The following is an 11,534-nucleotide window of genomic DNA, read 5'->3' on the forward strand; positions in this document are numbered from 1 at the left end:
ACCAACAGCCTCTCTGCCTCAAAGCCAAATGGCATGGCTGTCCTGATGCTTCAGGGGCACATCTGCTCTCAACACAAGAAACCCCATAGAGGTGAGGGTTGAGGGGTTTCTTTACCTGATGCTGAATGGGCCTGCTCCTCTGCCACCCAAACTGCCAGAATATGCCAGTCAAGCCCACTGAGGATGCAGAACTTTGGCAGCCTCTACAAGAGGCCCCAAAGTCAACAAGAAGAGAGGAGGACTGGAGTAAAACGAGACCACTGCTGGCTGGCTGCTTGCAAGGGGCAAGTTCTCATGGGAGTGAACCCAGGGGCAGGGCCTAGCAGCCACACCATGGGATAAGATAGGTGTCGGTCCACTTTGAGGAGCAGGAAGGACATGGCAGATGCTGAGATGAACGCGTAGGGGTGAGCCACTCTATGGGAATCTGCAGCAGGAAGCCATGGGGATTGGATGTAAGATGGGGTTGAGTGGCACAATCCCTTGAAACAGGATTCTAAGCAGAGGCTGAAATGGAATTGGAGCTGGGAAAGTTCTTGCAGCACAAGGGAACCTTGCAGCCAGGGAAGGTCCTACCCTACCCTAACGTCCTCCCCTACCTATTCTGAGGCCCGTGATGTGTGCAAGTTCACAGGTCTGGTAGAAGTGGAGGTCTGAAGGGGTAGGAAGTCTCACACCTACTTGAGTCTCTCTGGCAGCTCCTCACACACTTTCATCACAAAGGGCATGGGTACCTGTATTCTGACCAGATAGGTCTCGATTACTGATAATCCAATTGAACTTGCTTCACACTGTTGTCAAGTTGAAATTTAAGACCAGTTTATAGTCTTGACATAACAAATAAAGAAGCACAACCTTGCCATGTATTGGCTGCAGCACCAGCGTACATACCAGATTGACAGTCTTTAAATAGTGTGGTGACAGAAAAAAATAAAATCAAGCACGAGATAGCAGCTGAAGGCATTTTTTTAAACAAATGTGTCGCGAGGAACAATTACCCAGTATATCTAAAGTCAGAGCAAACAGCACCCAGTAGAAGGGTCTTGCCTGAAGGAAGGTTAAAAATAATCTCCACATGTGAGGCCTCAGTAGCATAAGTGAGACAGGAGGGCAGTTGACTGCCAGCATACATTTGCTTATCATACATGTATCTAAAGTAAGCATGCTTGAAAATTACAATTTAGAAAACCATTTGGGGTTTTTTTGTGTTGTAACATGTAAACAGATGCACAAAAGGTTGAGTTAAAACGTATAAAATCTATGCAAACTATATATTTCTTATGTAGTGTACACAATGAAGTTAGCTTAAAACCCAAGGCCTGAGTTACAGGCTGCACCTTTAAAAATAGAAGTAATAAAACATGGCCTTCAAAGTGTAGCTTATGGCCTTCTTTCAATCAGAAACCATTCTTCAGAGCTACAGACCGGACTGCTTTATCCAGATTATTATTTTTTTTTATTTATGTATATAGCAGTCCTGTTTTCCTCCATTGTTCTAACCTAGCTGTTCTGAAAGGCAAAGTCCAAGAGGATGTCTAAAAAGAAGCTCAGAGTGACCCTGGAGAACTGTTTAAGCTTTGAAGAATTCAGAGACAGATGGGTAAGGAAAGAAATGCTCTCATGATGGCTACCAGCATTCAGGCTGCCAATATGCAGACCATCAGGTCAAAATTTCAAACCACCACAGCAAAAAAACAAAGTTGCACTTTCCACATAACTTGTTAGTCAAGTATCTTCTGTGTGGGCCCACATGGGACTAGCATGAGTGCAGGCTAGCCATGGAATCTGACCAGAGGCTTCTAGAAGCTTTTAAGTACTTGAAGTGCTCTTCTCCCTCCCCTCCAGAGCTAAGGTAGGCTTGATTTCCACCCAAAATGGCCATATGACAGATGTGGGAGAGCAATTCTCCATCAGCTCTCCCTTCATCACCATGGAAGAGCACTAATGAAGCAGATGACAGCTCACAACAGGAAAGGAAGGAGGGATGTGTGCTATATATATAAGACATTTGATGAACAACTACATGTAAAGTGCAAGAAAGGACTGCCAGTATGGAGCCCAGCCAGTGGGGAAGAGGGGGGCTTTGAATATGTAATGGGGGGTTTTGAACCAGGAAGCCCCCTTACCACCTACCTCCTTGCCCCAGTCAACAAATCTTAGCAGCCCTGGCTACTTGCTTACAACTGTGGGCAACATTTTCTCATGCTTTGTGTGAAGAAGAAGAGATAGTTGACAGGGGTCCAAAAGTAGGATAAGTTTAGAAGAGAACTTGAAAGTCTGAGAGCAGTGGTAGTGTTAAAGCTGGGAAACTTCTGTATGTGTAGTTCAAAAATTTGTTCAAGATCACACAGTTAAAGAAGATCAGTAAGAAAGTTTAGTGGCATATGTAATCAGCTTATTTCCAAAGAAGTTGAGGAATACCAATAACATTCTCAGTTTATTCATTGTCACAGACCTGTCACTGAGACTTCAGCTTTGGAGATGCTGAATTTGAAAACTTCCCTGAAAACTAGGGCTCGAGAGTTTGAAACTTTGTCTTTCAAGGTCCAAAAGGCTAATCACTGGATGGTCTAGCTTTCCAATTCAGTCATAGCCAGATTTGGACAGAAGTTGAAGCAGCATGTGGCCAAAGTTAAGCTGCCCTTGCAGCAATAGAAGCCTAAGCTCTGGGACCACTCAATTCAGACCTAGCCAATGGCCTAGTGCCAGTTGTGGTGGTGTGAAAGGAGGCAAATAGAGGAGTTGATACTGATCATCATTGCTACTGAAGGGGTCCAAGACAAGATCCCCTGCATCAGTGCCAGGGGATGCTGGGAGTTGCTCTGCCTCTGGCTGCCAGCAGCAGCCCTCTGGGCTCAACTTTCCCTGTAGAAGTTAAATGGCCAGCTCAGCCCTGGTCATAGGCTTGAAAATTCATTAGAGGAGCTAATACTTATTTTACCTCCTACTCACCCCCAAAAAACATGATCATTACGACTGAATACATTTTCGAAAGTGAACAGGAAATCAGGACATCATAAGTATTGATAAGAAAAGATGTCAAGCTGTTTGTCTGGTTTAATTGTTTTGAGTAATCTTAGTATGGGGACTGAAGTGATAACACTCCATTGGCTGTAATTGAGTGTCATGGAATTTACCCCTACAAGTCTAACTTGGAGAATTGTTAACCTTTAAAACATGAAAGTCTGCTTTGAATTAGAAATGCTATAGCTGAAATGATGCTGTATGTGTGAATGGCTAGCAAATGAATGCCCAGTTTCTTTAGAATTATTTTTTAAATTTTAAATTTTTTTTATTCCAGTTTATTGCTTTTACAAGGGTCATCAAAACAGCAAACCAATTAAAACATACATAATAAAATCATATTTAAAGACAATTAAAACCAGCCAAAGATTTCACCACATCATTAAAGCAATTGAAACAAGAATTAAAGTATATACAAAAACAATTAAAACCAAATTAAACCAAACAATATTTCTTCTGCCTAGTCAAATGGGTTCCCTCAAGTTGTTATCTTTCTTTCCCTTCTCTTCTCTGTTAAATAAATCTTTGAATCTGTTTAAGTTTTAAATCTGCCTCAGTATTATTTTTGTTTGATTTATTTTAAGAGGTTTGTCTAGAAAGGTTATAACAACAAGCATTCTTCACCTTCTGGGATAGTTGCAGGGCTCAGGGAAAGTGCTTCTGTTCACAAATGCTATCATTATCTGAAGCACCTCAGTCCCTGAAGGGAAAAGGTGTAAAATCTGACAAGACAAATCAGTGAGGGGTCTCTCCACCTGAAGAAGTTAGGAAGGTGAGGGGGTCCGTCACACCATGATTTCATCAAAATCCTGTCAGGTATCTGCAAAAGTAACTTTTTTTCAAAGTACTTGCTCTGGCTGTGTGTCTTTGAAAAGCTGAAGAGGACATGTTAATTTAGAAATTTTCCCTCTCTTGCAGTTTAGGTTGAAGTGGCAAAGAGATGGTATCTGCTCAAAGCCTTGAAGCTGACATGGACTTCAGCTGACTTGCTCTCAACCAACCAGCAATGGCTTCTAAGCAATGCTGGAGAGTTCCAGGGGCTGGGATAGTTACAGGGCTGAGGAAAAGTGCTTCTGTTTCTGAGTACCTGTTAGAGGTCCCTGGCCCTAAAAGAAAACCCTGAAATTTTGGTGCTGATATCTCTAAACATGCGCCCCTTGCAGGCCGAAACATGAAAAAACACCAAAAAAATCCAGGGGCATGCCCTGCAAAATTCCTGAGCCCTGGGCAGATGCCCACATTGCCCAATGGACATTATGCCACTGACTTGCCCCTTCAGAGCTGAGGTGTGACTTATAATGACCAGATGGGCTAAAATGGAAGGGAAGTAGGAAATGGAACTTGTGGATTGCAATCAGGGTTTTATAACATTCTTCCCTGCCCTGGCCTGATCTTGTCAGATCTCAAAAGCTAAGCAGGATTGACCCTGGCAAGTATTTAGATGGGAAACCTCCAAGGAATACCAGGGTTGTGACATGGAAGCAGGTAATGTTGGATTCCTTCCAGTTTGGCTTCTGCACTGGCCATGGTAGATCATGACAACACAGTCCCACTGTCATGTGTGGAGTTCAGGGATCAGCCGTATGTTGGCTGGCCTCGTTTCTCTGAGACCGGGGACTGCAGGTGGCTTTGGGGGTAGAGAACTCCAGGCATCATCCCATAGTTTGTGGGGTACCACAAGGGGCTATCCTCTCCCCAATGCTTTTTAACATCTACATGTTGGTTTGGAATTTTGGGCTGCAGTGTCACCAATATGCAGATGACACCCAGCTCATGTTCACAATGGAAGGTCACCTGTCTTCAGCCCCTGGAGCTCTCCAGCATTGCTTCGAGGCCATTGCTGGTTGGTTGAGAGCGAGTCGGCTGAAGCTAAGTCCAGCAAAGACTGAGGCTGGATTAATGTAACTCGCTCTATGCTGGTCTGCCTTGGCTGTGATCTGGAAGCTTAAATTTGTACATCATGCAGCAGCCAGCCTCCTTACTGGACCATCCAGCTGGGACCAGATTAGATGGGTTCTGTATCATCTTCACTGGCTGCTGTTCAAAGTGTTGGTTTTGAACTTCAATGGATAGATAGATAGATAGATAGATAGATAGATAGATAGATAGATAGGGCCCAGCCAGTCCATTCTAGTTAGATCTCAGAAACTATGCCGTGTTGGTCATGGTTAGTCCTTGGTTGAGAGATCTCCACTTTGCTCTGCCTCTCCAAGCAATTTGCTATAGTCTGTACCCCACCCCCAAACCAGAAACCTTGCAGGTAGGGGACACTCAGAGAACTGTGACTGGTCCAAGGTCACCCAGCAGGCCCCATGTGGAGGAGCAGGGAATCAAACCTGTGCTCTTAACCACTACGCCATGTATTGCTTGTTTTACTCAGTATACACTCTGAGATATGGCTACGAATACTCGTGGCAGGCTTGACATATAGTTACTGATCCAGGACTTGGGCTTTCAGACCTGAGCTTGTCCAGGAATATCCTATCTCAGCACTTAATGCGGTTTTGATTTTTTCAAAACTTGGGGCATGATCCAGTTCAAAGTTTTGAACGGACAAATCTGGGATCAGCTTGGAGTTTAAACGGTTGAAGGTTGGAAGGACCATCTGACTGTCTCAGACTCTGTGCGGACGTGGTCTAAAGTGTTCGATTTCATCAAATAAACCATTACACAATTGTGGTGTTGCGGTTCAAGGGTTGGACTACTCAGGCCTGAATCGCCGCTGTGCCATGGAAACTCACTGGGTGACCCTGGCCCAGTCGCTTTCAGACTAACCCACTCCACAAGGTGGTTGTTGTAAGGATAAAACGGAGGAAGGGAACTATTTTGTAAGCGGCTTTGCTCCCCGTCCCGGGGCAGAAAAGCACAGTATAGATAAATATGACCATGCTCTCCCAGGCCTGGAGTCTTCAGTTTTTCCTACTGCTGGGCACACTGAAGACCCCCTTAACATCCATATTGTTGGGAGGACCACACCTGGTGCGTGTGTTTCCTTGCAAAAGTAGCAGAGCGGCACAGAGGCTGAACACAGGGAAGCTTACCTGGGCACACATGCGTGGCTGAGCTTGCTAGAGAGAACTTCAGACACAAAAGAAAGTCAGGGTCGTTTGTAGTTTCTAATCTAATGAAAAGAGTATTTATTAGTGAACTCCATTCTGGTTAGAAAGGTGGCGAGACAGGTTCACTATCTATTCTAATCTAGCTGGATCGAGGCGGATGTGCAGGAGAAGGTAAGATAGAGCATGGTGAAGGTAAGATAGAGAGGTTCCGAGAAGGCGGAAGCAAGGGAGGAAGTCCCTAAGAGTCTCACTCTACATCAAAGGGATAGACTCAGCATGATAGAGTAAAGGTGACAAATTCCTAAGTCCCCATCTAGCCACTAGCTCGCTAGTAAAAAAAAAACCCTCTGTAGGATGAGGCAGGAAACAGCGTGAAGTCCCTTTCTTCCAACACATACGAGTTCCTCTGTTTTGGGGACTGCAGCAGGGGAGGGACTCCGAAATTTCTCAAGGGACTCCAGAATCTGGGGTTAGTGAAATAGTTTGTCAAGCTCTTGATGAGGGCTAGAAAACGAGAGAGGATCATTTATAAATCCAACATGCCTAGGTTTTGGATAGTCATCATTAGAAATCGGACATTGTGGCAGGGGCTATCTGGAAACGTGCGTTCAAATCGCATCCCCTGGGAGTTCCATGCAGCTCCCTGGAAAGTGCCAAAAACTATTCCAGATTTCCGACAGAAAGCGACAAAGGGCTAACATAGCTTAGCTTAAGGGTGGCCAACCTATGGTGCTCCAAATGTTCATGGACTACAATTCCCATCAGCCCCTGCCAGCATGGCCAATTAGCCATGCTAGTGTTGGAAGAAAGGGACTTTACGTTGTTTCCTGCCTCAACCTTTAGAGGGTTTTTTTTACTAGATAGCCAGTGACTAAAATTTTTTTTACTAGATAGCCAGTGACTTTTACTAGATAGCCAGTGACCTAGGAATTTGTCACCTTTGTTCTATCATACTGGTCCTTTCCTTTGATGTAGACTGATACTCTTAGGGACTTCCTCCCTTGCTTCCACCTCCTTCTCAGAACTCTCCATCTTACCTTCACCCTGTCTAGGGAGAGGATGTGTCTCCTGCGCATCCGTCTCAATCCAGCTAGAATAGGATATTTGGGTGCTTGTGTGGTTTCCAGGCTGTATGGCCATGTTGTAGCAGCATTCTCTCCTGACGTTTCGCCTGCATCTGTAACTGGCATCTTCAGAGGATCATGAGCCACAGATCATGATCCTCTGAAGATGCCAGCCACAGATGCAGGCGAAACGTCAGGAGAGAATGCTGCTAGAACACAGCCATACAGCCCGGAAATCACACAGGACCCAAGTGATTCCGGCCGTGAAAGCCTTCGACAATACATAGAATAGGATAGTTAGTGAACCTCTCTCTCCACCTTTCTATCCAGAATGGAGTCCACTAATAAATACTCTTTTTAATAGATTAGAAACTACAAACGACTCTTTTGTGCCTAAGCTCTCTCTCTCCCAAGCTCATCCACGGGGTTTTCCAGGTAAGCTCCGCTGTGTTTCAGCCTCTGAGCACTCTGCTCTATGTGCAAAGGGAAAACACACACCAGGTGTTGTTTATCCCAACAACTAGCAAGGGCTGATGGGAATTGTAGTCCATGAGCATCTGGCACACCATAGGTTGGCTACCCCTACTAGCTGGATTCCCGCGTGGCCCCTCAAAACCGGGGAAGGGGGGGAGGGTCCGCTCCAGATATATTTTCATTAAGACCAGCTCTTTGCACAGGGACTTCTTTCTGTTCAAAAGACGCGGGGATATGGTTGGCCAGACTGCCCCCTTCTTATAGTGCCGCCTCCCAAAACTATTGCTGTCTCTCCTTCCAACAACAGAAAGGTGGGGGGGGGGGCACTAAATAGCAATTATTTCCAAGCATGTCCTTTTCTCGCTGCCTTGTACAATCTCAAGTGCCACTGAGGGGAGAATTTAGAATGGAGGGGCAGAGGTTTTCCCGAGGGAATGGCTGCCGGAGGGGGCAGTTGAGTGGGTTCACATAAAAAAATCTAGTACCTGAGCTTGCATACCTGGAAGGAAGGAAGGAAGGAAGGAAGGAAGGAAGGAAGGAAGGAAGGAAAGATTTCTAATGGATTTCATATATGGTTATATTTTATAGATGTTGCCAGTTAATAATCAATATTATCTAAAACCCTTAACGACACTTCCCCCAGTCAAATCCTTGGGCCCAACTGGGGTTCACTTTTTGAGCCTTATAATTATAACCCCCGGCAGGGTAGGTTATAAGCCAATGTTCGGCTTCCGTCTGGGTAGGGATTCGAACCCAGGTCCGACTCCTCTAGAGGAGGCGGCAACATCCCTTTCAGTGGGCTGGTGCTGGAGACCTTCCCGGCGGACGGTCCCTTCTGAACCTTTTCCCCCCAAACGCCTCCCCCTCCCCCTTTAAAACCGAAATCCCACATTCGCTGGGCTGGGGGGAGGGGCACCAACTTTTCAGTTTGTCACGAACTCCCAGTCGAGCTTGGGGGCGGGGGGGGGCGGGGGGGAGGCAATTTATTACTCTCCGTCCTACTAATTGGCATATAAATATATGTTGCTCGCGGGCTAACGACGAGTTCTTGGAAGGGGCCGTCAAGGAAGAGAGATCAGGGTCTCGGTCAAGGAAAGGGTATTATCCCCCCCCCCTCCTGATGTTTTCCATCTGTGGGCCTCGTGGGGGGGGGGGGGGAGGGAGCGGCGTCTCTCCTGGACGGACAGACTCAAGAAAAGGTGCGGGATGGCAGAAGGCAAGGGGCCCGATCCACCGGGGAGTCTGCTGACCTTAGGAGCAGCAGTGGCATAAGGAGGTTAAGAGCTCGTGTCTCTAATCTGGAGAAACCAGGTTTGATTCCCCGCTCTGCCGCCTGAGCTGTGGAGGCTTATCTGGGGGATTCAGATTAGCCTGTGCACTCCCACACACGCCAGCTGGGTGACCTTGGGCTAGTCACAGCTTCTCGGAGCTCTCTCAGCCCCACCTACCTCACAGGGTGTTTGTTGTGAGGGGGGGAGGGCAAGGAGATTGTCAGCCCCTTTGAGTCTCCTGCAGGAGAGAAAGGGGGGATATAAATCCAAAACTCTTCTTCTTCTCTTCTCAGTAGTCCAATTCATTCCAATAGGAGAATTCTCTGGCGGATCGGGCCCATCAACCCTGCTAGTAGGATCCCTGCAGTCCGCCTGTCGTGCGTGGCCGGGTCGGAGGACAGCCTTCCTTTCGTCCCCTCGCTTAGGGGGTAGAAACAGCGCACGTCTGAAGGGCTGGTCTCTACACGAGGACCGAGAAAGGAGTCCAAAGGGGCTCCTTCTCAAGTTAACAGCGATTTCTTGCACATTTCCAGGAGGCGCCCGAATATTTTTCTTTAAAAGAAACTAATAATCGCTGGGAACCACTTTCAATCCTCTTTCAATCCGCTTTGCAGCTGAGCGGAATAGCCAGATCCACTTGCAAGCGACTGTGAAAGTGGATTGAAAGTGAATTATTCTGCATGTGAGGAAGGGGTCAATATGTCAGCGTGCGGGTGGGGTGGGGGGTCAATTTTGGCAGGAGGGGGCTGTGAGAAAAGAAGACCTCGGGCTTTTGACTTGCCCGCCTTCTGTTGCATGAAAAGTTGGGTCGGTTTCCTGGCGTCCGGTTCAGGGTCCAGCCGTTCCCACCGCGCAAATCGAAATCGGGCTCCCGAGAAACGAATCTAGCGCCGGATCTGGCTTCGCAGCCACGTCCAGGAGATCTTTCTGCGGACCGCCCCGGCGGCTTCTGCTGCTGCCGCTGCGACCTTCGGAGACGCACAGAAAACTCATTTCGGAGCGCAAAGAGAAAGCTGCAATACAGGCGTTCTTCGGGCTGGATGGGGCACAGCGCGTTTAGGATCTGGACGGGGAAAAGGCATTTTCTTTGCGGCCTTTCCCCCTTTTTAAGTGGATTCAGCGCAACATATTTGCAGCCGTTACAAATGAACTCGTTTCCCCTTTTTATAAGTAGTCGTGATTTTCATCTCTGTAACATTTTGCCCATTTTCAAGCAACAGCAAAAACGAAATAAACCTTTGGGTCGCGGCTCCAAAGTTAATTCCGATCTTGGGTAGATTTCAAGGGAGATTGCTTCAGCTGCTTCCCTTGAAATCGAAAGGCCTCGGCGGGGCTGTGGCTAGCGGGAGCCCCACTTCCCCAGCCTAAAGCCCAGGGGTCCAGCCGTCCAGAGACACCGCGGGGGCCAAGCGCGGCTCTGCGCGCCCATCCGCCAGAACTGAACTTATGGGTACAGCGACCAGCGCTCGAGTGGAGGCAATGAAGATCCCCTGAAGAGGCCAGCCACAGATGCAGGCGAAACCTCAGGAGAGAAGGCTACTAGAACACGGCCAGACAGCCCGGAAACCACACAGCACCCCCCCCCCCCCGAATATTTTGCAAGCAAATGAATGTTTCATGGTGCAGGTGGCCTTCGTTTGTTTAATAAAGGGATCCCTAATGCGAAGTCACACCATTTCAGAAATCCAGTTCGGAGGGGGGCCGAGCGTGCAGCAACGGGGGTCAGCGGGATCGAACCCTGGCTCCCGGGGAAACCGAGGAAGGCGGGAATGTGGGAATGTGCGCAGCAGACTGGTGGAAGAGGAAGAGGAAGAAGAGGAAGAAGAAGAAGAAGAAGTCGAAGAAGAAGAAGAAGAGTAGTTTGGATTTATATCCCCCCTTTACAATCTCCTTGCCCTTCCCCCCTCACAACAAACACCTGTGAGGTGGGTGGGGCTGAGAGAGCTCCGAGAAGCTGTGACTAGCCCAAGGTCACCCAGCTGGCGTGTGTGGGAGTGCACAGGCTAATCTGAATTCCCTCCAGATTAGCTAAACGAGCTCTTAACCTCCTACGCCACTGCTGCACCAAGAAGACAGGTGTGGACTCGAATCTCCTCCGGCTGTCAATCGAAAATTGTCTGTGGGGGGGGAGGGAGATGTAATTAGTTTTTAAATGTCCCTCCTCCCACCCCGCCCCCCTGCGGACCTGCCTTAGAGGTCAACTTCGTGGGAGGCGACGGGGTTTAAACCGGTTTCCGGAGGGGCTCGGTTGGCTCCGACCCTTTCACATCTGGAAAACGCAGGTGGCTTCGGCCAAAATAGCTAAGAGGGAAAACCAGTTACCAAAAACATTCTGGGCTACTGGAAAACAGCGGGATTTTCCAGAAGAAAGGTTTTTATTTTTCATTTTTGTAAAAAAAAATAGTATTTTCTTTTATTTTTGCTGACGTGGCCCGTGCTGCGCTCCTGGGGGCTAAACAGTTCCAAAAATAAAAATCATGAACGAAAATGTCACCTTCGCAAGAGCCACTGGTTGTTGTTGTTGTTGTTGTTGTTGTTGTTATTATTATTATTATTATTATTATTATTATTATTATTATTATTATTATTATTATTATTATTATTATTATTGATACAAAACAGTTATACACAGCAAGCAAGAT

The sequence above is a fragment of the Sphaerodactylus townsendi genome, linkage group LG14, assembly GCF_021028975.2.
Source record: "Sphaerodactylus townsendi isolate TG3544 linkage group LG14, MPM_Stown_v2.3, whole genome shotgun sequence".
Taxonomy (NCBI): domain Eukaryota; kingdom Metazoa; phylum Chordata; class Lepidosauria; order Squamata; family Sphaerodactylidae; genus Sphaerodactylus; species Sphaerodactylus townsendi.